We start from the raw sequence: 23,744 nt of genomic DNA, 5'->3' as shown, positions 1-23,744 counted from the left end.
CATGGTTGCTCTGGCCAATCAATGACCCATCCTTTTGGGACGCTCGGGCTTTTATGGTGGCTGGACCGGAAGGGACGGTTTCTCTGTGCTTCTGAGAGAAAAGGGGCAGCATTGTTAGTGGCAGCGCCCCCTCTCGTCCTGGTGGTTTACTACATACTTCACCCGAACCTGTGAGTAGGTCCTCTTACGTGCATGCGTGACACAGGATATTTTGCATATTTAAAAGAAAAAAAAAACAGTTTATAGTCCCACCTGATAGTTGGATCTATAACTATAACGCTTTAACCTCATGGCCGTCTGTCTATTCATAGACTTGATGTTCTTTAGAAGAATGAAGTGGATAGGACTGGAGAGTTTTGTTCTCATTCAGACTGTTCTTGTAATTGATAAGTTGGCACCACATAAATGTCAATTGTTTGCCTACATAAAGGTTTTTGTTTTTGTTTAAATAAGGACACAAGAGTACCCCCCTTTCTTGAGCTGGTACACTATGTGTTGGTGGTGAAAGCAGGCCCACCATTACACCCAGTAAAGGCACAAACAGGTGTGTTGCATTTTTTCTTTAGCACTTCTGACATTCCTGACTCAGATCCGTAAAACCTGCATACGCACAAAAACAGCCCCAAAATGTGCATATGCAGCTTTCCACGCAAACAACAGGATTTATAAAAGAAAACTTGACTGGAGAACTTACTGTATACTGCCATATATTTACAGCAACTCTGACTCATCTAAACACAATATTTCAGGGAAACTGGCAAATGACAACACTGTTGATCAAATTGAGAAATGCAGCCAAACCAGCTAACCGACAACTCACGTGTATAATAACCATTATTATAATGTGCGCTGACATGATAAACATATAAAAGCTCAAAAGTAATGAATACAATATGCAGAATCTTTCAGTTCCCTTCTAAGAGGGCTGATGCTGTGTAATTGCACTATAAAACTTCTTTTGTTTTTTCGTCAGTTTATATCAGCTACATACTATCAGCTCTCACTACTAAGGAAAGCGCAGTAAAAACACAGGCGTGATTCACTCTCTGCATATAGAACGCTTTAAGTCTCATGGCCGTCAGCCTATTCATAGACTTGATGTTCTTTTGAAGAATGAAGTGGATAGGACTGGTGAGTTTTGTTCTCATTCAGACCTTTCTAATGTTCTAATTCAACCGGTCTAATTCAACATAGCATGCTCGAAGACTATGCAAATGGTCATAAACAAGCATTCAGGATTTTTTTGTCCATCATGATGACTGCCTTCTGAACCAGTTTGGACTTTCAAAAGCCATTCTCTTGGAACTTTGTGGTGTGCTGACGTGGCATTAGAAACACAGACTACTCAATACTGAGCTGTACTTGTTCAAACTCAGGTCTTATCAATGGTTGACTTGATGGGATCAGGTACCGACCAGAGGGAACTGGCTAGCAGTTCATGAATATCGTGTATGCTGTGCTGTAAGCCATAAGCGACTGAAGAAGTACGACATTCAGTATAAGTAATGTGCACAGACAGGTTTTAAAAAATTGATTTTTCTTTGCTGTACACAAATTGTCAATCTTAAATCCATGTACAGTTTTATAAACGAAACCACTGGTGATTCAGAATAACGAATTAGTAGCTAATTAAGAATTAAGAGTGAATTAACAGTGTAATTTATCTTCTGATTCTGAATAAAATCAGCACCACCCTGAGTAAACTCCAACATAACAACTGCTAAAACGTACAAGTTTACTATAAACTGAAATCGATGCAATCTGCCAGAAATTCTATAGCCTCCCAAAAATCCACAAGACTCCTTTAAAATTCAGACCTGTGGTCAGCCAAAAAGGAGAAACAGCTTAAAACTTATCTGAAGGACTTTTTCTTATGCTCAAACATTTAACATATAACCCAGATAATTCTGTTAATAGCGCTGAGATGGCATTACAGCACCTGAAGGATGTATCCATTGCTGATGATGAGATCATGGTCTCTTTTGATGTTGTGTCGTTACATACACTGATCCCAATTCATCTGGCCACAGGGACTTTACTGACAAAACTAAACAACAACCCCACCATAACAGCACGAATGAAGCTGACCACTAAGGACATAATACATCTAATATCACTTTGCCATTTTAATGGAAAATACTATAGACAGAAATAAGACATGCCAATGGGATCTCCGTTATCAGGACTCTTAGCTGAACTGGTTATGCAGTGATTTGAAAGCCCACCTCTAACCCAGTTCAGAGTTAAACTGTGGATACGCTACATCAACGACACATTCATCATATTATAAAGTAAGCAGCCTAATGAATTCCACAGCCACCTCCACTCAGTATTTCCTGCAATCCAATTCACAATGGAAAAAGAAATGAATGGCCGCATCAATTTCCTTGACATTTCCATTGAAATGTTTAACTATAAGTGTTTATTGCAAGGAATGTTATACAGACAAAATAGTTCACTTTACCAGTAAACTTCCTTTATTGCATAAGTGGAGTTGTATTAGATTTTGTTCAAATGTATTAACACCCATTGTAACACAATGGACACAAAAAAGAATGAAAGGTTTCATCTTTTTTTGTCTGTTCACATCAAATGGCATTTATTAAACAATTCCTATAGGATCTGCTGTATGGGGGATGGAACTGTTCCTAGTCTCCAACTTCTGCTGGTCTTTCCATTATATTATTCCAGCCAGGCACAAAGTAGTTTCTTCATCTAGCCAGTCAACCCATCTGTCCTTTTGCTCTGGCCTCCCACTATCCTCCATCGCAGGGATGCCTGTTGTCCTTCTCGGACTTCCACTATATAAACATACACACTGTATATGGCACATCTCAGCCCCCTGTTTTTAACACAATGATATTTGTTTTAAAGAGCACGTGGACCTTTAGAAAGCGCACTGTAGCTCTTGTAGCCCTGGATGAGCATTCAACATAGAAAGGCACCAGAAAAATAAAGGTACATTTTTTTTGTTAATGTTCAAACACATTATCATGATTATATTTCTAACTAGAGACAAAGAAGTCATAATTATTTACATATTTAGGATGGAACCACCCAGTATACATTTGACACTTCAAAAAACACACATACGACAGAATCAGCTGCACCAATTTCAGTCAAAATGAAAAGGCAAATCTCCCCCCTTGGATCAAATCGCTCAGTCTCCCTCATTCTTGTCGTCTCTGGCACTACTGAATCTCACATGCAGTACCTTTCATGTCCAGCAGAGGTCACTGACAATGCCCCCGGCACGACTTTGGTGTTCACAGCTCCGCTTTGCTGTCATTCTCATCTTTCAAAGGACGTGCACCCCGAGGTGACACCTCAGCAGCCTCTCTACTTGATTTTGGATGTCAGGACTTTCATTCATCCTGTTAGGAGAAAGGATTTAAGTGTCTGCTTTATTACAAATCTAAACAGGAAAAGGCCTTAAGCTCTGATAATGCTCAGTGACTGTAAATCTGACACAGTTTTAACCTTAGAGAAAAATACCTTGAGGATTATGAAAGTGTGGCACCCACTCCTCTTCAGCGATGCATGCTTTGTCTAGGTTGCCAGGATTCATGAACTTGCTCCTGCGCACCTCTCTGTGTAGGTGTTTATGTGTGTGTCTTTACCTACAAAGATGGTTTTGTTCTGTCTGGAACAAACAAAAATGTGTGGTAATTTAAGATAGAATTCACTATGAATCACTCGGGTCAGCAGCAGGATGTTTTCAGACCAAAGCATTTGTCACTGCAGCTTTTCTTTCCTGTGTAAGGATGGTAATGTTGAAAACAGTTGAGAGATCCCTCCAACTGTTCTGTTCATCCATTTTCTGAACAGGCTTATCTTTCGAGCCGTGGATGTGCGGCAGGGATACTTGCTGAGTGGGAGCAGCGCAACACAAAGTATGGGAATCGGGGGCACAGCTAAGTGTTCTAAAGGACAAGCGGGCACAGGTGGTATCCAGAGGGCCACAAACACAAGAGGGATGATGGCCAAACATTTCAAAACTTAAAGAGACAGCACGTGCTATCCCATGTCTCGCAGTCATTATATTACAAAAATAAAACATAAAAAGACAAGACTGCACTGCTACTCTACACAGAGGAAAGAAAGACTATAAGACTGAAGAATCTGGGCTACTCTGGTATGACCCCAAACACAATAGGACACCATTATAGCCCAATAAATGGATAAGAAGGCAAAACAGATACGGGTGACAGGGGAAGGGACAGCTCAAAATGACACAACCAAGGGGACAGAATAGCCAGCAGTAGGTCACCCCTGGGCTTTACTAAATACTTCCAGCCTGATGACCAGATGCTAAATCATACACACTCCTTCATTCCTCCTGCGTCTTGCTCCTCTTCCTTGCCAGGTGACCCCTTGCCTCAGCTCATCTAACTGAGGAGGTGAAGCCCTTAAAAGGTTAACGGTGGTGCCACTCCAAGCAATTCACCTTGTTAACCCAAGAAGACTCTGCACAGACACAGCACGGGTAGCAGTGAGAGCCTCAATAATGGCAGCAGAATACTGGCACTGCCCACCAGTGGACCAGGGGAAATGTATCGCCCCTAGTCAAAGTGTCGTCAGCATAGCATCCTGGCTGGGTAAAGGCACCCCTGCCTGGATAGGCACTGCCTCACATCTCTCCCATTGTTCCTTCTTCTTGTCAAAATGAAAACACAACATTTGTGGTCTGAACAAAGAACAATTCATGAACGCCTAGTCCAGGCATTGAAATTTCTCAAGTGCACTGACAAAGTGAATCTAATAACAAGTTTATGAAACCTCATATGAGGCAGATGAAAAGGAACGCCACTCGACATGATGGGAGGGTGAAATCTGCATCCTTGACAGGAATATCTTCATCAAATGTATGAAGCCAACTCAACCTAATACTGTTGTTTACATTTATTCCACTGTTTCGTGATCCCATCACTGTTAGAAGAATCCCAGAAAGCGAGGGCCTGTCAGCACTCGGTGTAACGCACACTGAACTGATCTGGATTCACCAAGAGAGAAGAGAAAAGAATTTGGAGCTTTCAATGATCCGTAGAGACTGTCGAGATCTAGTATTGATTTCTGTGCAAGCCTTGATTGAGAAATGTTACTGATTTTGAGGTCTGACTGACATTTGTGTGTTTAGAGGGACTGAATTGGATCAAACTTGTGCTGCTTACACTCAGCCCACCTCTCCTGCTGGCAGTCCTGGTAGCAGCGCAGCAATTTTAACTGGGTGGTGCATCTGTATTTGAACTGCAATGTAGGCGTTATTGGGGGACAGAGCTGGGTGACTGTTTCATTACTTAACAGCCCACCAGCACCCTTTGCTTCACAGGAGTCTCAAATCCTCCTAATTCCAAGATAATAGTGTGTCATTTCTTTATGCTGCTTGATGCTTCATGGGATACCTCAACCAAAAGATCATCAATCATGCGTCTAAGCTCCAATTTGTGGTTCAAAAATTGCACATGTGACCTAATCTTCATTTGTGATATGACATTTGTAGAGGGTACAAACATAAATCAAACATCTTCTAGGGGTGTAGGGCATAGAACAGGTTGGGAGCCACTGCTGTGAGCACATTCACTAAGCCCCCTCATATGCTGTCCCTTGCACTTTGCTCTGTTCTTGGTATAATTCTCTTAACCCTTAAGTATTCCCCAAACACTAACATAAAAACCAGGAGTGGTCTTCCCTAAACTTTCTCGTATACTTATATAAGGGGATGGATATTTGAGGAGTAAACTGCGAGATAATGATAGATTATATTTTTATATTATGTACATTAAAGAACCCAGCCACAGTGGATGCACAAACCTGTGTGTTTCTTCGTTCCGGTCCCAAGCCCGGATAAATGAGGAGGGTTACGTCAGGAAGGGCATCCGGTGTAAAATTTTGCCAAATCAATATGCGGACAACAATACAAATTTCCATACCGGATCGGTCAAGCCCCAGGTTAACAACGACCACCACCAGTACTGTTAGCTGGTGGAAATTGGGCTACTGTTGGCCGAAGAAGGAGAAGGAGGAGAAGAGGGAGGAGGCGTGTCCGGAGGCAGGAGGAGAGGAGGAAAGTAAAAAGAGTGGAACTGAGGGTAGGAACTTTGAATGTTGGCAGTGTGATTGGTAAGGGGAGAGAGTTAGCAGATATGATGGAGAGAAGGAAGGTTGATATATTGTGTGTGCAAGAGACTAAATGGAAGGGGAGTAAGGCCAGGTGGATTGGAGGTGGATTCAAATTGTTCTATCATGGTGTGGATGGGAGGAGAAATGGGGTAGGGGTTATTCTGAAGGAACTGTATGTCAAAAGTGTTTTGGAGGTGAAAAGAGTGTCAGACAGAGTAATGATTAAGAAGCTGGAAATTGGAGGTGTGATGATGAATGTTGTTAGTGCATATGCCCCGAAAGTTGGGTGTGCAATGGGTGAGAAAGAAGATTTGTGGAATGAGTTGGATGAAGTGATGAACAGTGTACCTAAAGGACAGAAAGTGGTGATTGGAGCGGATTTCAATGGGCATGTTGGTGAAGGGAACAGTGGAGACGAGGAGGTGATGTGTAGGTATGGTGTCAAGGAGAGGAATGAAGAAGGTCAGATAGTGGATTTTGCCAAAAGGATGGACATGGCCGTGGTGAATACGTATTTTAAGAAAAGGGAGGAACATAGGGTTACGTACAAGAGGTGAGGAAGATGCACACAGGTAGATTACATCCTATGCAGAAGAGTTGATCTGAAGGAGATTGAAGACTGCAAAGTGGTGGCAGGGGAAAGTGTAGTTAAGCAGCATAGGATGGTGGTCTGTAGGATGACATTGGAGATCAAGAAGAGGAAGAGAGTGAGGGCAGAGCCAAGGATCAAATGGTGGAAGTTGAAAAAGGAAGACTGCAATGCTGAGTTTAGGGAGGAGGTGAGACAGGCACTGGGTGGTAGTGAAGAGTTACCAGACAGCTGGGAAAGTACAGCAGATGTAGTAAGGGTGACAGCAAGAAGGGTGCTTGGTGTGACATCTGGAAAGAGGAAGGAGGAAAAGGAAACCTGGTTGTGGAATGAGGAAATACAGGAGAGTATACAGAGGAAGAGGATGGCAAAGAAGAAGTGGGATAGTCAGAGAGATGCAGAAAGTAGACAAGAGTACAAGGAGATAAGGCGCAAGGTGAAGAGAGGGGTGGTGAAGGCTAAAGAAAAGGTGTATGATGAGTTGTATGAGAGGTTGGACACTAAGGAGGGAGAAAAGGACCTGTACAGATTGGATAGACAGAGGGACTGAGCTGGGAATGATGTGCAGCAGGTTAGGGTGATAAAGGATAAAGATGGAAACATACTTACAAGTGAGGAGAGTGTGTTGAGCAGATGGAAAGAGTACTTTGAGAGGCTGATGAATGAAGAGAACGAGAGAGAGAGAGAAGATGTTGGATGATGTGGAGATAGTGAATCAAGAAGTGCAACAGATTAGTAAGGAGGAAGTAAGGACAGCTATGAAGAGGATGAAAAATGGAAAAGCCGTTGGTCCAAATGACATACCTATGGAAGCATGGAGGTGTTTAGGAGAGATGGCAGTGGAGTTTTTAACCAGATTGTTTAATGGAATCTTGGAAAGTGAGAGGATGCCTGAGGAGTGGAGAAGAAGTGTACTGGTACCAATATTTAATAATAAGGAGGATGTGCAGGACTGTAGTAACTACAGGGGAATAAAATTGATGAGCCACAGCATGAAGTTATGGGAAAGAGTAGTGGAAGCTAGGTTAAGAAGTGAGGTGATGTATGGTTTCATGCCAAGAAAGAGAACCACAGATGCAATGTTTGCTCTGAGGATGTTGATGGAGAAGTATAGAGAAGGCCAGAAGGAGTTGCATTGCGTCTTTGTGGACCTGGAGAAAGCATATGATGGGGTGCCTCGACAGGAGCTGTAGTATTGTATGAGGAAGTCTGGAGTGGCAGAGAGGTACATAGGAGTTGTACAGGATATGTACGAGGGAAGTGTAACAGTGGTGAGGTCTGCGGTAGGAGTGGCGGATGCATTCAAGTTGGAGGTGGGATTACTTCAGGGATCGGCTCTGAGCCCCTTCTTATTTGCAATGGTGATGGACAGGTTGACAGACGAGATTAGACAGGAGTCCCCGTGGACTATGATGTTTGCTGGTGACACTGTGATCTGTAGCGATAGTAGGGAGCAGGTTGAGGAGACCCCGGAGAGGTGGAGATATGCTCTGGAGAGGAGAGGAATGAAGGTCAGTAGGAACAAGACAGAATACATGTGTGTAAATGAGAGGGAGGTCAGTGGAATGGTGAGGATGCAGGGAGTACAGTTGGCGAAGGTGGATGAGTTTAAATACTTGGGATAAACAGTACAGAGTAATGTGGTGGAACAGAGAGAGGTGAAAAAGGTGAAAAAGAGAGTGCAGGCAGGGTGGAATAGGAGAAAAGTGTCAGGAATAATTTGTGACAGATGGTTATTAGCAAGAGTGAAAGGGAAGGTCTACAGGATGGTAGTGAGACCAGCTATGTTATATGGGTTGGAGACGGTGGCACTGACCAGAAAGCAGGAGACAGAGTTGGAGGTAGCAGAGTTAAAGATGCTAAGATTTGCTTTAGGTGTGACAAGGATGGATAGGATTAGAAATGAGGACATTAGAGGCTCAGTCAAGTTGGGCGGTTGGGAGCCAAAGTCACAGAGGCGAGATTGCATTGGTTTGGACATGTGCAGAGGAGAGATGTTGGGTATATTGGGAGAAGGATGCTAAGGATAGAGCTGCCAGGGAAGAGGAAAAGAGGAAGACCTAAGCGAAGGTTTATGGATGTGGTAAGAGAGGACATGCAGGTGATGGGTGTGACAGAGCAAGATTCAGAGGAAAGAAAGATATGGAAGAAGATGATCCGCTGTGGCAGCCCCTAATGGGAGCAGCCGAAAGAAGAAGAACATTATGTACATTAAAGAACCATCAATAACAAGTCAAATCAAATTAGTAATATATTAAAACAATTATTATAAAAGTAAAGTTGAATAAATCGGACTCTGCAGCTGCATGAATAAAAGGTAAAGTACCCCTTCCGGTTAACGGAAATCGCCCAATAGTTGAAAGAAATCAACATTTTGTACCGAATACTTGTATGCAAAATTTGGTTGACCTAAGTGAAAGTGTATTCAAGTTATCATGTTGACACACACACATGCACAGACAGACGCAGACATAATTCCAAAAATGGTACTTTCAGACTCAGGGAGGTCTAAAATGTTGAGATTCATCAAAATCTTGAAATGGAATTGTTGGCCGATTACAATACCTTCCCTATACGAGAAAATAAAAATATTCAACCTTCACATTGCCTCACAGTGAAAATCCTCTCTCATGACGAAGCTGTCAAATTGTCAATCAGTTGTAGCCTATAGTGTGTTCATAAAGTTTGAAATTATGGCCACAAATTACGTCTTTAGCACCTCATATTTAATTATTATTTTGTTGTTGAAAATTACTGCACGCAAAAACACGTACACATATTGCAGTCATTTAATGAGAACGTGATTATCACAAGATCAAAATGAGCACACCGAGCATTTGTTTAGACTTTTAGTGCATTTGTCAGATTGAAGCTTCGCAATCAACAAGAGGCTGGATTAGGTTAACCATCAGATGTCACAATTTCTGAAGCTCCGAAGCTTTGACTCTTTCTCTAACACAATCACACAATCATTTTGGAGTCTCAAAAGCTCCATGGAGCTTTGTCTGCTTAACATGAATTATTAGTAACAAATAAGCCATAGAATTAAATAAAATGATTCATTTACAGCAAAAATGGACCCCTAAAAGAAACCAGTCAAAGCCCTTCAGGAACTAAGTATGAAATCCCCCAAGTTAGCTCGTCGTGCCTTACATTTCCTTATTGTTTGGCTGCTGGTTAAAAGAAAAAAAAAAGGCAAAGGTGGTGAGTCTGAAAAGGCCAGAGAATTAAAATAAAAGCAGAAAAGGCCGTTTCTCATAGCAGCAGTAACTGGATACTCACTGAGAAAGTGGCTGCGGCCCTACAGGATCTGCGTTTGCCACTCCTGCTCCACGGCAACATTAACCAGGGTGGGATTCATATATTTTAAAATATAAACGGACAGGGGCTGCCCATCCTGGATTCACATCCTGTGTCTGGTCACCGCATCAGTGATTTTTCTGAAGAGTGTCCCACCATTTTCTATATACTGTAACTTCTTTGTGGGTGCAGATTTTCCAGTCCATTAAACTTATTATTTCAACCTGACAGCCATGACTTAGCAAAAAATGTCCATAAATATTTGAAATAGACTGAGAAAAGTTAAAAGGATAAAAATTGTGTTTGACACCGGGATGCTGGGAGCCACTGTGCCGAGTCATCAGGCGGACGTTCACATTGGAGCAATCCTGGAAGTGCTGCTCCGGTTAATTGTGGTTGCATTTCCTAAGGTTAAACCTCCAGCCCTAGCATTTGTTTCTAATGTAGTATATGCATTTTTATTGCTCTGTAATCAGTCTCTGTGGTTAGAAGCTGTTCTGTGTGGTATGTATTACATAGTCAGTGCTGCTCATAAATATGGTTCTCCCCCCCGGTCTGCTGTTGACAGCAAGCTTATCAATGTCACCTCCAAATAAAAGCTGCAGTCAAATCGATTTGGTTGGCTAGTTGGGGGGAAAATTAAGTTTGTGTCATAAACTGGAATGCAGCAAGTGGTAAGCCTCTGTCAGCTTGATGTTAGCCGCCTGTTTTCAAGTAGTGATTGTTGAGTTTCAGCCCGGACAATCCCAGTGTCCATGTGGATTTTCCTGATTTCCCCCACACGCCAAAGGCATGGATACTAGTTTAATGGGTGACTACAAAGAAGCACGATGTGAATGAGCGTGGTGGTGTGCATTCGTGTTCTCTATGGTAGACTGGCAGTCCTGTCATGTGCGGCTTTTGAAGGTAGGCCTAATTCTGATGAAGTGACCCTGTGTGCTGATTAAGAAGATCACAAAAATGGATGCATTAATGTAACTAGAAATGAGCATCGCATCAGGTCAGGTTGGGGAGCATGCACTGGTACAGCATGTTGCCACACCCACCGCACGACGAAACAGCTCGGAGTCCCAGTTGACAACACCCCAGGCAGACACGTGGTCCAGTCCCACCCTCTGGAAATGACCCTCTATCTGCTGCAGCCAGGTGTTAGGTGGACGTCAACAATGAGGATCTTGTGAGTCGGATCTCCCATGGGGAATCGCACCACATGACCGTAGAGCCATAACTGACACTTCCTCACAATGCAGGCAATATGCTTCACTCTGGTCTGCACAAGCAACCGCTCATTCGAAACAAAGTCAAACCAGTGGTACCCAAATACAAATGGTGTCTCTCCAGAGAAATGAGTACCGTGGAGCCAAATCTTTGGTTGTTCAGGCTGGAGGAAGGCCATGAGCAGAGCTCTTCACTTCCCGTGTGTTAACTGCAGACAAATGTCTACTGTGCTGTGCTGCTCAGATCTCTTTGACTACTCACTAAATATCTTCATCATAATGTACACAGACGCTTGTACCACAGTCGAACAAAATACTTTCCAGAGCTTTGGTCACTGCAACCGATTATTTTGTATTTTTAAACAGATGCTGGGAAAACTCAATAGAAGGGAGGACTTTACTCGGTCTTTGATGCTTGTTTGTTTAGCTCATGCCATGACACACAGAGTGCAAGGGCAGGAGAGCCCTGGCAATGCCGTCTCAAAAAACAAGGCCCGCTCATGCGTTACTTATTGGTCCGGTGACGTCACAATCAAGGTGCTATGTTTACAAACAGTGCCAGCTGAACTTTCCGTCTAAGATCGTCGTTGAAGTTGTAAAGAAAGTTAATGGCATTTTAGTTTTTGATATAAAGTTATTGCAGTCGTAACAGTTATAAGTTCAGATGTCTGCGGTGCAGTGCAAGGTAATATTTTGATGTGTTTTGTTTATTTTAATGGTGAACAACTGCACTGCATGCCGGGTAACATCGATAATGTTGCAAGTGGAGGTTAGGGCATGTAATGCAGTATAATGGTGTGACTCTGTGACTTGTGTTAGGTGTCGCCTAGTGAAATGATGGGAGGTTTCGCCACGACAAATTTTTTTAAACATACAATAATACAGAGTAATTTTAAGTATTTTTTAAATATTGGTTTATATGGTAGACTGTCTATTCTATATTTTTATCTAGATCTTTTTGCAGTTACTTACAGGCATATATTTATGTGATAACGTTAAAAACAATAAAGTTATACTTATGTACTTGTATGTGGAAAAATATAAACTGGGGAAAGTGGGACAGTTTTATGCAGTACTAGTAGGCATAATGTTATGTGTTTGAGTGGTGAGGGAAAACCAGCTGATACATGTGCAGTATTACCTATGTTATTGTCGAGAGTAGGCTTAAGAAAGGAATGTTTAGCTACAGTTGTGTAAAAATGTATATGAACAGTAAGCTGCAGGCATGGTGTTATTTAGTGTTGCAAATATGTGAACAGATGTGGACTGCAAGTTGGTAATTGTGTTTGTGGGACTTACTGAAGTTGTCCATGTCTACAGTGGCCAACATCTGTTTAAATAATTATTGCAAGCGTGCTGCAGATAAACGTGGTACTTTTAAGGAAAAAGCTAACCCCAAACATAAACTGGCTACATTGACAAAAAAGAGGAAACTAACGAGCCAGTTCTTTTGATATAACGTTCTGTTTTCGTAAAGATTAATATCAGCACATTTGTTAATTTTGCTTATTTTATGATGGTATGAAAAAAATCATCGTTTATCATTAGTCATTCCAAAATAATGGCTGTTTGTATTTTATCTGGTGTTGCTTGTTATTTTTTAGATTTAACTGCATTAACAAAGTGTTAAATGTAGCTTTTCTTGTGATTATTAACGGGTAAATCTGCATTATTTTTCACGTTACTTCTGTTTAATCCAGGAATATGTCATTTCCTGAGATGCATGTAAATATTCATTTTTCATATGGTGCCAACCACTCGTCGCTGTGATTTCCTAGTTTTTTTTTCTTACTTCATCATAGTCATTTTCACATATGAACATTCAGTATTGCATTGTTTTATTCAATACAGTATTCAGTGTTACTCTTAGGTTAATCTCATGTTTAAGGCATTAATTGCATTAATGTTGAGTTGCTGATATCTATATAATAGTCGCTGTTAAGTATGTCAAATATGTGATTTAAATGTTATGTGTGACGTTTTATATAAAAATAAATAAAATGCATAACGCAACTGACTTGCCTTTGTTATTTCACGCATTGCATTAATTAATTTTACATGGGAATAATTTATTTACACGCGTACAATGCGACAGGTTCTCTATATGCGTCTGTTGCTGCTGTAGCACCTCGATTGTGATGTCACCACAGGCATGAGCGGGCCTTGTTTTCTGAGACGGCATTGGCCCTGGACACTTTTTAGCCCGTTATTACTTGTGAATCAGTGATTACAGCAAATTTGGATTTACAGTGAAACTTAGGAGCTTCTCTTCACAAAAAGTATCACGAAACAGGATGAATGATGTGTAAAATACAGTGGTGCCTTGGTTTGCGAGCATAATCCATATCGGTAACGTGCTTGTAATCCAAAGCACTCATCTATCAAAGCGAATTTTCCCATAAGAAATAATGGGCACTCAGATGATTTGTTCCACAATCCAAAAATATTCATATAAAAATGATTAATAAAAAATATAAAGTAAAAATACATAAACAAATTAACCTGCACTTTACCTTTGAAAAGAATCGTTACACACACACACGGTTAAAATGCTTTAGTATACAGTATACGCTCGTACGGATGTTGACTATATGAGTTAGGCACGCCGACTGAGACCAAGTATAGAAGACGATTACCCACAATCCAGCAGCGAGACAGAGAGAGAGAGAGAGAGAGAGAGAGAGAGAGAGAGAGAGAGAGAGAGAGAGAGAGAGAGAGAGAGAGAGAGAGAGAGAGAAGAACCATCGGTTCAGTTGTGATGACGTAATGCTTGGCAGACAAAGTGTACACTGGCACGCTTGGGTCACAAAGTTGCACAGGTTCACTCAGGGTTTTCAAGAGACACAAACTTTATTCGAATACAGATGGAACAAACACAAGTCTCTTTCAGGAGCGATCCAGGCGCACTGTCAAAAAATCAGTTGCCACAGCTCTGCCTCTTGATCTAAAGAACACAAAATCTTCCTCCTCAAAGAGGTGCGGTGGCTCAGGAGCACCAAACGGAGCAGAAGATGTCTGGGGGAAGAGAGACAAGGCAGTGAGACACTAAGACAGCCACAGCGCAGTCTTTTAAATGTTCAAAACCCTGCGCGAGATGCAGATCATTTGCCACAGCAGCAAGCAGTAGGCTAGCAGCTATTTCCACAAAGAGAAGATGAAAAGCTGTGTTTGTTTCCCATTGTATCACTGTTTAAGAGGGGGTTTCGGAAGAGTGGCCATGTCCTCTTGGGGCTGCTTTCACCGTGTTCACAATACATACTACTCGTATTGCAAGACCTCGCTCGTTTATCAAAGTTAAAATTTATTAAAAATTTTCGCTTGTCTTGCAAAACACTTGCAGACCAAGATACTCGCAATCCAAGGTTTTACTGTATATAGAAACATTTTTTCTGTCTTATATTTTCATGTGGCAGTGCCAACACAGGCACTACAATTCCCATCACACGGGAGGACTGTACTGGGGTCTAAGGCCATACCTACACTACAGCGCTTATTTTGTCATCTATAAGAATTTCTTTGCCTCACTGAACCACAGCTTCTGTCTAAGAGTTCATCTTTGTGTCTCACCGTGAGTTGTGTTTAGCCATGTTGCAGTTCCAAAAGATGCATTTCCCTGATTTATGCTCTTCTGGATCATTTCCTGAGAGATCTGCAGGTGTTCAGTGTTGGAAGCAGGGTTCCTTTCTTGCCACTCAAACAAAAGCCCACTTTAATTTAAAGTTCACTCATCACTACTGATTTTGTGATGTGTTACATAACCTATAGAGCAAGATTCAGGCCGCCTGACAGTAACGGCGTGGTGTGTGTGTGTTGGTCTAGCGTACAAAAAAGAATTTCATTGCACACGTTACAATAAATCAGAAATGAATTGATGACATTTTTTTCACCAAAGCAAAACTTTATATTCCAGAAAAGCCAACACTGTTGTCTACATTTACGTCATTAATAAGTTCACAATGCCAATCAGCTCTCACCGTTTTCTACTTTTTTGCCATGTTGTTTATACACAATAAGAAAACTGTAGAAATGGGGGAAAAAATGCAAATAATGTGATAGAGCTAAGTCATGATGAAACAGAATGAAGTGCAAGTTTCTTGTGTAGCACAAGTGGAGTCTCTTATTCTTATGTTCAGAATTTGACAGAAAGAGACACTGCCGAGGTTAGCATTTTTGAGGGAGTAAAAATAATTTGAAAATTTTGACTGTTTTTGTTGCCAGACATTTATTCAAGTTCACTTTATGAAGATGCCATTCTAATTTTAAGGCTTTGATGCCAATACTGGGTTGTGATTTGTAGAAATTTCAAATGACCCTTGAATCACTTTCTCACACTACTGAACATTGGCACTGGTGTGGTCTCCTGTAAGGCGCAGTCCTGCAGCGATGTCTGTGAACCCCTCACCCCTGCAGCCCCTCTACTGCAGAAGATTTTGATGGTCTGGGGCATGCTGTTGTTTATACGTTGAGAGCACATCACCTAAACAGCCATGTCGGTGTGCTTTAGTGCAATGGATCCCAAATCCATCCTTCAGCATTCAGTGTTGTTTGCCCCTCAGTCTGTGTTGCTCACTGCTAATCATCAGCTTTTAGATACATTAAGGCAGGGGTGCCCAACTCCAGTCCTGGAGGGCCACAGTGGCTGCAGGTTTTCATTCTAGCCCTTTTCTTAATTAGTGACCTGTTTTTGCTGCTAATTAACTTCTTTTGAATTAAGTTTAATTGACTTGGTTTTTAAGAAATGTTTCCCTGAATTTCTTCGTCGTTCCTCTGAATTGCTTCATTTCTTTCCTTAAATGGCACCAACGCAGAAGTGATATGTGAAGTGAGTGAGCCAACAGAAGGCCAGCTAAGTCAGAGCCTGAAACTCCAACCAATTTCACTCCAACCAGCTGCTTAATGAGGCACTGAGTCTTGTCATTAATTAAACCCTTTCTTTAATTCCATGGCTTGTTGCCGCTCTCATTGTGCAATAGCGGACATTTCCAAAATTAAGGAGTTTCTTTTTTCTAAGAGCAGATCAGCATTCTTGAGACCTTCACCTTTCTTTATTTTCAGATATTGTATGATGGTCACAGTTTGCTGGGCCTGTTTTGGCTCATTTTGTGTCTTGTTATTGTTTGGCTGCTAATTAATGAAAAGAAACAATTAAGGGGTCTGAGTCTCCAAGAGCAAGTCAAAGAAAATGAATTCAAAAGAAGTTAATTAGCAGCAAAAACCGGTCACTCATTAAGAAAAGGGTTAGAATGAAAACCTGCGTCCACTGCGGCCCTCCAGGACTGGAGTTGGGCACCCCTGCATTAAGGGAACAAACCCAACAGAAAAAAGTAATTTAAAAAGTAAGAGCAAAAGAAACATACAAATTTAAAGCTAAGACAGAGACCACACACATCTAAGGATTTCTTAGAATTATACAATTGTGAAATTGGTTGGAATAAAATCTGCAGCCAACGGGGTCCCTCAGGCCTGAACTTGAAAATGTGGAAGAATAATTTTAGGGTAACGTAGCATTCATCTTAAAGAAATAGCATAAAGGGTTAATAAATGTCAGAAACCTGGTCAGGCACATCAGGAAATCAGATAAAGCTCAAATGAACAGCAAAATGTACTGAAAGATACTAAGAGATGACTAAGAAGTCAGCTGATGTCCTGTGAACAACCAGATTAGTCAGTTGTTAAATACACCAAACTGTCAAAGGCTGGTGGCTCAATCCAAAAGCTATAAGAAGAACCCGAATAAAACATAATACTGTTTTATTTTATATAAATCATTTGGGTGTAAACCAACCAGAGTAAATGTATATATTGATTGACATTGTTATGTAAATGTGGTTGCTTACAGAATAGACGTACACTTTTAATGATGATGCAGTAGAAGAATGCTGCCTGTTCAAGCATTAGCTAAACTGTAATAAATGACGCAGAATGACAAGCTTTTCTCGTGCCTGATTGCTGATTTGTCCTGTTAGAGGATAAGTTTCTTTTTTTAATTAAGATACTGATTTCTACCACAAAACCTCCTGCTAGAGTAACACTTAATGATATAACAAAGTGTCTCCTCGTTATCATCATGGATGGGCTTCCCCATCAGCCACACTGTCCTTACAACCAAAGTCACAACAACAAGAACTGATTAGGTTTGATGTGTTCATTGTCTCTCACATATTTAACACCTGTCTGTGGCAATCTGAAGTTTGTGTTTGTTTGTTTGTTTGTTTGTTTTTAACCTCTTTACGTCTTTCAGTTCTTTTGTCACTGTCATAATTTATGTCCACTTGAACATTCAGCCATACGCAGAGCAGATTTTCAGCTTCACTCCAGCCCTCACAGTTATGCTCTCCCCTTTAGAGAAACCTGACGTTACAGAAGGAGTGTGGATGTCTCCCATTGTTGTTGTAACACAGGACCAAAGTGGCACTGGAAAACAAGAAGGTCTGGTCAAAAGAGGACAAGTGCAGAAGCCATTAAAATTACAAAATAAATGAATTAAAAAACCAAATGATGAAAAATAATGAAATGAAGAGTCGAAACATCCTAAACTGCAAAACAAAGTGTTTACTGGCAATGTCAAAAAATAGGCAGTAATAATAATACCGAGTGCCAGAATCATACACATTGGCTTGTTTAAAACATATGAGACACATTTTCGTGAGCCTCCAGTCACAGCGAGTGTGGCCACAGCACGTGGACAGGACTGTTCTTGAGGGCCTCACACATAAATGAGCACACATGTCAGTGAGAACACACACCTGGGAGCATTTCTGTTTTACATTTGCCAAATGAATTTGAAATGAGTGCAGCGCTTTAGCTAATCATGTGCTGCACTGCAGGGCTTCCCAAGGCCTTGCATTTTATAGCAGAACAGTATGATGTTCTGTAACCTGTAGCAGATATTTCCTTTAGATGTTTACCAGGTGAGATGTTCTCTTATTGCTATGTGAAATGTAGGAATCCCAAATGCTCTATGGGTAGGCACGGGGGAGATGATGAAATGAATCGGGTTTTGGGGTTGATGCAGTGTTTTACTTTACTTTTTTTCTATTTGAAAATATAGTAGGGACAGATGTGTGATCCTCACGTCCTCTTGTGTATCCACATAAATATTCTACACACACACTATTAAACATTAAACTACAATTGTCTGTTGTGGAAGACAGGGGGCGCCACAGAACCCCAAACCTCAGACACAATGGTCACACACACAGCTACAGGTTTAAATAAAGTTTTTTTGTTCTTCCCAAATACCTTTCTCAACAACATAATCATAATCAACAATGACTCCTCTTCTTCCCATCTCCGACTTAACTTGAGTGAGTTTGAGGGGTTCCTTTTATCTTGGACCTGGGAGTATTTCTGGTGCCCGGGCACAGCCCGATGGAAGTACTTTCAGGTCAATCAAAAGTTCCAGAAATCGGAGAGTGTAACTCCCAGTATTACCCTCTAGAGGCGCTCATGGACCCCGGCAGGGTTGCCTTACGGCACTACAAATCCCATGATGCCTATGGGACTGGGCCGTAAAGCTCAGGAATGCTGCCATCTAGCACTTTGGGGAGGCATATATTTCTGAAAATGAGATGCCTTCCATTGTTCAGTCATACTGGCCTCCTAGATGGTTAAGGGAATGGTACCAATCCCAGCTGGGATGCCCGTCCATACATGGGTTCCTTCACACTGTCTAATCAAAAAGAAACTACAGGTCTCATGTCATAAAGTGTGCACAGGGTCCGTGGCAGATTAACACAGGTGCAGTCAGTTTTTAAAACAGTGTGACTTGGACATGGTGGGAGTGGGTAGGAGTAGAAATCAGCTGTGGAGACTTTAAAGGGGGAATGATCTGATTAGGCATTCATGTGCAGAAAATCGATCAGCTCAGCCTTCCCTCATAGCCATTTAGTGCTCTGGCACCCAGATAGAGTATAAAAAAGGTTTGAGACAGGAATGGAGAATAAGGTGGTGTGAGAGGGAGCAAGATGGATGAGGCAGAATTGACTTGGCTGCTCGTGGCTTTTAAGGAGTCCGACCGAGTGCTGTGGAGACTCCGAAGGGGCTGTAAGCTCATCTACTGAACTGTGGAGCGGGTGAAATGAGGGGAAGATGAAGATGTGGCGGCATCTGGTAGATGGGCAGGGTGCCTTGGAGAACATGGCTGTGTTGGTCAGTGCAGCTCCAATCCATTTGTGGGATCAGGATGCAGCGAGCTGCGCCATGGGAGGAGAAAAGGGCAGCGGCACCTGTTGAAGGGCAAGGCAGCTTGGGAGCTGCAGGCAGTCACAGTCCGGGTCTGCATGGTGGACCATGGGACGTGATGGGCTGTGTAGTTGAGAACTGCCAAAATCCAGATGAGGACAGGTAGTTCTATGAAGCAAGAACAAAGCAAGGTGTTATATCTGCACTGTTTTGGAGTTTAAAACTTTTTATTTGGAACAGTATTTATTTGTTTTTTATCCTATCACTTGAGCAAATTTGTAAAGGATTATACAGGGGCATAGCCAGGAGGGGGTTCAGACAGGTTTGTTCAACTTACCCCAAACTATTAGCTGTCCAAAAAACAAACTTAGTAAGAGCATAGTGTTCATAAAATACCCTTTAATGTTTTATTAAAATTATAAAGCATACAAATAACAGCATGAATCAGCTTTTTCACTCATGATGGAGAAACCGGTAGCTTTTCAAAATGGAACAAAAGGAGCAAGAAAAAAAAGGAAACATCAACTCCCAGAACACAGAACAGCCATTCAGAAAATGGAAACAGAAGGAAGGGCTTTGAACTTGACTTTCAGTGTTCTGCAGGCCATCATTAGGCCTACTGTAGCTAAATGGGCATCGAATTAGTCAGCACCACAGGCTGCAAAAAGTCGAGGAAGCTATCATCAAACATCTGACAATATTTTGCTCGCTGCTCTTATGACTTTGTAAGTTGATGAATTTTGGTTGTGCATCCCTCACAATTCTGAAGGAACATCCGACAGGGGACAGGACAAAGTTGAGGTATTAAAATGGGACGGGCATCTCGATTGGCAAGAGCATTTAAAATGTCACTTGTGCCAAATAAATAAATAAAAAGGTAATTATGAAAGGAATCACATGAAAAACAGCAATGATATAAATAAATGAATCATTAAATTTCGAAAAACTGCAACAATGTATGTAAAAGACTGATGGATTGATAAGATAAGAAAAACTGGTTAAAAGAGACCTTTTGAAATAAATAACAAGTCATTTTGAAATGTGCCGCCCGGAAAACTGCCGCTATGAAATATAAATAGCTCTTAAAAATAAAGACATTTTAAAAGAAAACCTGCAAAAGTCTAATGAACAGTACATTACTGAAACATTTCATAATACCTAGTTGTATTAGTATTTAGTTTTGTCAAATATTGTGTGGTATTTTACAGTTGTTTTACAATATTTATTCATTTATGTAGTTCAGTTAAAAACAAAAACATTGCCTGCATGTTGCTTAGAAAGTAACGTTAATTTGATGCTGTTTTATGAATTAGAATGAGAGGAAAAGCTGATGCACTGAATAATAAATGGCGCTGTTTAACTAGATCCATCTTGTATCTCAGTTTATTTGAACCATAAGGCCAGGAAAACAAACAAATATGCAACATTTATTGAAAAGGACAAAATAATAAGCTAATTAAAAATAAAAAAAGAATGTTTTTTTGTATAAAAAGACCCACCTCATAAGAGAGGCAAACTACACCCCTGCAGCCATTAGTGCACCAGTACACTGACCAACCATTAGCTGTTAGGTGGTGAAGTGGTGAGAGAGATAGCCTATCAGAGACTAGCGATGACAAGGGGGCCAGAATGGACAAAGTCAGAGTGGGCAATTGAGCCTGGAAATCAGGAGACACCCTGCTCTTTATGAAGGATGCCCAGGATCTTTAATGCCCACAGAGAGTCAGGACTTCAGTTTTACATCTTATGCATACTGGCGCCATGTTTACACCACAGTGTCCCCATCACTGAATAGGTGCATTGGGACCCACAAACAGAGCACAGGGTAAGCACCTTCTGCTGGCCTCACCAACACCTCTTCCAGCAGCTTTTCCTAGATGGTTTCCAAACACAGTAATGGCTGGGCCGAACATATGTTTAGCTACAAGTGGATAACCTCTCCTGAAATGCAGGTGGTATGGCTGCTGACAATAAACTGCACAGCATTTTAAACACTGATTGCCTTTATTTTTAATAAACACACTATGCACATTTGTACCATCACCTGTTGTTGTGTCCTCATTACCCCGTCCATCTCAGTCTATGACTATCAACGTCCAGGTTCAAGAAGGAGAATATTCCAGCTGCGCCCAACCTGGGCATCACAGTGTATGGGACAGGAGAAGAAAGGAGGATGAGCAAGAAGCATTTAGTCGAGCTCCTTACAAGTCTTACAACATGGCTTCTTCTATAATGTGGCAGGGGAGACATTCTGTTTGTTAAGAAGAGCAGCAGATTTGAAAAGCATGAACTTTTCTCAGTCACATTATCAATTATTGTGTCTTACAAGGTTTAGTAGTCAGGCAGAAGATTTGAAATTGAAAATAGAACTGACATTGAAATAGAAAAGATCAGATTCTCCTTACATGTATACTGCGCTGGGAATGACTAAACAGTGTGAAACACAGCACTTCTGTAAAACAAGGCAGCATGTGGTCAGCAGGCGATTTCAAACACATTGGATAAATATATAAGCACGTCAAAGCTGAATGACTGGGGGCCTTGTGTTGTTATTTCTCATGAAGTTTCCTAGCAACTTAAATCAATTACTAAAAACCACTAAAGCTCAGATCAGAATATGCACACCTCTACACCAAGCTATGGAAGCAGCGTTACTTATTAACTGATAGATGAAAGATGATTTTTTTTAAAATAATGACAATGAAAGAATCGAGCAAATAAAAAACACTGCATGCTTGTAAAAATAACTTGCAATGAAATAAGTAGTGAGGTCTATGAAGGCACTGTGTATCAGGAATATGTTCGAAAGGGGCCAGGCTTTCAATGTCAAAGGCCAACTAGTACAGAAGATAAGGAGACTAATTTGAAATTCAGCCATGACTTGGTCAATTTAATGTGAAGGCTCTGGAACTGTATGTGATAGACAATACCAATTAAAAAAGAAAGAAAAAACAAAGGAAAAATAGCAATTATAATAAGCATCCATGCACTTTATGTGCATAGCATTTACAAAAGTGACATATTATGAAAGAAAGGCTTAAGGATTATTTTACATACTGTGGCAACTGCTTTTATTTTGTTCCCAAATGTCTGTGCAGCCTTTTCAGAGGTTTCTGGATGAGCAGAGTGAACGATCTCAGCCATAACAAATAGACCATGAGTGCTCAATTGATATATTGCCTGTTGGGTGAAGGAGAACACGATGCTTTCTCAGCTTCTGAAATACATGAAAAAAATTTCAAATAATGGTTTTGTAAGGTTTTCACCATGCCATGTTAGTTATAATGCCAGGCTCAAAGCTGGTACACATATGACACAAGACAGGACCTAACAGAGGAAGTGAAACCTGCAAATCAGCATGGCAAAGTAAGAAGAAGGAGAGCCCGACTGGGGACAGGAAGCGCTGCCAATGTACTGTGAGCCACAAGGGGTAGCACCCTAGCCAGAAGAGTCCATGAGGATGCTAGTGGGCTGGCATCCCAGCAGAGCTCTATGTAAGTCATGTAGTGGTGATGAGAGTTTTGAATGTTCCCACAGATATTCAAACAGACAGAATTAACAATTGCTTCTTTCAGTAGGGGTTTGCCAAATGGTTCAATACCAGGCTGACTCGCTCAATTACATATTACATCTGATTATCATTCGTGCTGCTGATATTCCAAATGTCATTATTACTCCTCCAAATTAAATTATCTCTGATCACTACTTAATTATGTTTGACTTTTCTATGCCTTTGCCTATAATATAAATTAAAGTTTGAACAAAGCAACTTACCTTGACATGTGCCCACCACTTAACTATCATAACTTTACCTTTCAAAAATGAAAACAACCACGTTCCTTTTGCATGAGTTACTGGCTGCTCAAACCACTGCATTTGTAACTTTTACTTACTTCAAAATGTTGTACTAAAAAACAAAAGTAGAACCACTTCACCCCTGTGATTACGTCTTTACGCTGGTTTCCAGTTAAATTTAGACCTGACTTCAAAATCGCCCTTCTAACATATAGTGCTAAAGCTTTACATGGTTTAACTCACTTAACAAAACTTACCGATGTATAAATCTCAGAGTCTATGTTACTGTTCTCTCAAAAGAAAGATAAATAAAGCTGCTATAAGAGACTGACTGTCTCCAGTGCCAAAGCCACAAAGGGCTATTCTGTGTACCCTGCTGTAGTACTTGGTGCCAACGCCAAATTGTCATGCTAACACTCCTGTTGGTGCAGACTAACAGCAGTGATCTTGGGGGTCCTTAAGATTCTTATACCTTTCGGCGTGCATTTCCAATACTGCGCATTTCCCAGGAGGAGCCAGACTGCCAACTAGCCTAGGTA

At 41.1% G+C, this 23,744-nt stretch overlaps 1 long non-coding RNA gene across 1 annotated transcript; it reads right to left on the bottom strand.

The window, feature by feature from the left end:
• Window positions 1-3,541: 3,541 nt before the first annotated feature.
• On the bottom strand, window positions 3,542-23,026 carry LOC127527708 (uncharacterized). Its single transcript, XR_007934871.1, has 2 exons — window positions 22,468-23,026; window positions 3,542-3,643 (listed from the first exon to the last, which is right to left on the bottom strand). It is a non-coding gene; the product is annotated as an uncharacterized LOC127527708 (long non-coding RNA).
• Between the last annotated feature and the right edge of the window lie 718 nt (window positions 23,027-23,744).

This window comes from Erpetoichthys calabaricus, chromosome 4 (assembly GCF_900747795.2).
Source record: "Erpetoichthys calabaricus chromosome 4, fErpCal1.3, whole genome shotgun sequence".
NCBI lineage: Eukaryota > Metazoa > Chordata > Cladistia > Polypteriformes > Polypteridae > Erpetoichthys > Erpetoichthys calabaricus.
The sequence above is the reverse complement of the archived record's forward strand: the minus strand, read 5'-3'. Positions and strand labels throughout refer to the sequence as shown.